The sequence below is a fragment of the Micropterus dolomieu genome, unplaced genomic scaffold, assembly GCF_021292245.1.
Source record: "Micropterus dolomieu isolate WLL.071019.BEF.003 ecotype Adirondacks unplaced genomic scaffold, ASM2129224v1 contig_12805, whole genome shotgun sequence".
Taxonomy (NCBI): Eukaryota; Metazoa; Chordata; class Actinopteri; order Centrarchiformes; family Centrarchidae; genus Micropterus; species Micropterus dolomieu.
Genome location: NW_025741791.1, coordinates 1 through 2,160, shown reverse-complemented (window position 1 = coordinate 2,160; position 2,160 = coordinate 1). Strand labels below are relative to the sequence as shown.

At 49.9% G+C, this 2,160-nt stretch overlaps 1 long non-coding RNA gene across 4 annotated transcripts; it reads right to left on the bottom strand.

Annotated features, from left to right (window-relative positions):
- Positions 1-1,137: 1,137 nt before the first annotated feature.
- LOC123966152 lies at positions 1,138-2,143 on the bottom strand. Of its 4 annotated transcripts, none has more exons than XR_006823904.1 (3): positions 2,118-2,143; positions 1,419-1,560; positions 1,138-1,289 (listed from the first exon to the last, which is right to left on the bottom strand). It is a non-coding gene; the product is annotated as an uncharacterized LOC123966152 (long non-coding RNA). The 4 variants fall into 4 exon arrangements; XR_006823905.1 differs by lacking the exon at positions 2,118-2,143 and adding an exon at positions 1,952-1,963; XR_006823906.1 differs by lacking the exon at positions 2,118-2,143 and adding an exon at positions 1,778-1,790.
- Positions 2,144-2,160: the final 17 nt, after the last annotated feature.

The following is a 2,160-nucleotide window of genomic DNA, read 5'->3' as shown; positions in this document are numbered from 1 at the left end:
AGTATGAACCCAGTCTCAATAGTATGAACCCAGTCTCACCGGTATGAACCCAGTCTCAATAGTATGAACCCAGTCTCACCGGTATGAACCCAGTCTCAATAGTATGAACCCAGTCTCAATAGTATGAACCCAGTCTCACCGGTATGAACCCAGTCTCAATAGTATGAACCCAGTCTCACCGGTATGAACCCAGTCTCAATAGTATGAACCCAGTCTCAATAGTATGAACCCAGTCTCTCCAGTATGAACCCAGTCTCACCGGTATGAACCCAGTCTCAATAGTATGAACCCAGTCTCAATAGTATGAACCCAGTCTCAATAGTATGAACCCAGTCTCAATAGTATGAACCCAGTCTCTCCAGTATGAACCCAGTCTCAATAGTATGAACCCAGTCTCAATAGTATGAACCCAGTCTCAATAGTATGAACCCAGTCTCAATAGTATGAACCCAGTCTCTCCAGTATGAACCCAGTCTCAATAGTATGAACCCAGTCTCTCCAGTCTGAACCCAGTCTCACCGGTCTGAACCCAGTCTCTCCGGTCTGAACCCAGTCTCACCAGTCTGAACCCAGTCTCAATAGTATGAACCCAGTCTCACCAGTATGAACCCAGTCTCAATAGTATGAACCCAGTCTCAATAGTATGAACCCAGTCTCTCCAGTATGAACCCAGTCTCAATAGTATGAACCCAGTCTCTCCAGTCTGAACCCAGTCTCACCAGTCTGAACCCAGTCTCACCAGTCTGAACCCAGTCTCAATAGTATGAACCCAGTCTCAATAGTATGAACCCAGTCTCTCCAGTCTGAACCCAGTCTCACCAGTCTGAACCCAGTCTCACCAGTCTGAACCCAGTCTCACCAGTCTGAACCCAGTCTCACCAGTATGAACCCAGTGTCTTCAGTCTGAACCCAGTCTCACCGGTATGAACCCAGTCTCACCAGTATGCACCCAGTCTCTCCAGTATGAACCCAGTCTCACCAGTATGAACCCAGTCTCTCCAGTATGAACCCAGTCTCACCAGTATGAACCCAGTCTCACCAGTATGAACCCAGTCTCTCCAGTATGAACCCAGTCTCACCAGTATGAACCCAGTCTCACCAGTATGAACCCAGTCTCTCCAGTATGAACCCAGTCTCACCAGTTAACCAGTTGGCGTTTCCGGGGATCTTCTTCCAGTAGTCTCCTGCAGGGTTTCTGTCAGAGACGCCGTAACGTCGAGCCAGATCTCCGTTTACACACCGAACCCAAACTGTCCGAGAGCTGAGGACCAGCTGACTGACCGCCAGACCTAAAGTACACAAACATGTACACGATTAAAGTACAGCATTCAAACACACGTGAGACCCTGAACACCAGTCAGTCCATCATTTACAGAACCTCCTGAACAGGTATTCGGATCAGAAAGACAGGCACGTACCTGGTACCAGCTCCCAGTCCGTCCCCACAGGCATCTCATCACTGAGTCCGGTCCTGACAAAGACGCTTCCTCTGTTGTCCAAGGCCCAGAGGAGGCGGTCGTTAGGACTCGTCTGAATACTGACCAGCTGCACTCCTATTGGCTGCAGAGACATGACGTCACAGTTGGATGATCAGGTGTGTGTGTGTTACCTGTACAGGGGGTTCTATGTGGATCCGGTGTGTGTGTGTGTGTTACCTGTACAGGGGGTTCTATGTGGATCCGGTGTGTGTGTTACCTTTACAGGGGGTTCTATGTGGATCCGGTGTGTGTGTGTTACCTTTACAGGGGGTTCTATGTGGATCCGGTGTGTGTGTTACCTGTACAGGGGGTTCTATGTGGATCCGGTGTGTGTGTTACCTTTACAGGGGGTTCTATGTGGATCCGGTGTGTGTGTGTTCCCTGTACAGGGGGTTCTATGTGGATCCGGTGTGTGTGTGTGTGTTCCCTGTACAGGGGGTTCTATGTGGATCCGGTGTGTGTGTGTGTGTTACCTGTACAGGGGGTTCTATGTGGATCCGGTGTGTGTGTGTTACCTGTACAGGGGGTTCTATGTGGATCCGGTGTGTGTGTGTTACCTTTACAGGGGGTTCTATGTGGATCCAGTGTGTGTGTTACCTGTACAGGGGGTTCTATGTGGATCCGGTGTGTGTGTGTTACCTGTACAGGGGGTTCTATGTGGATCCGGTGTGTGTGTGTTACC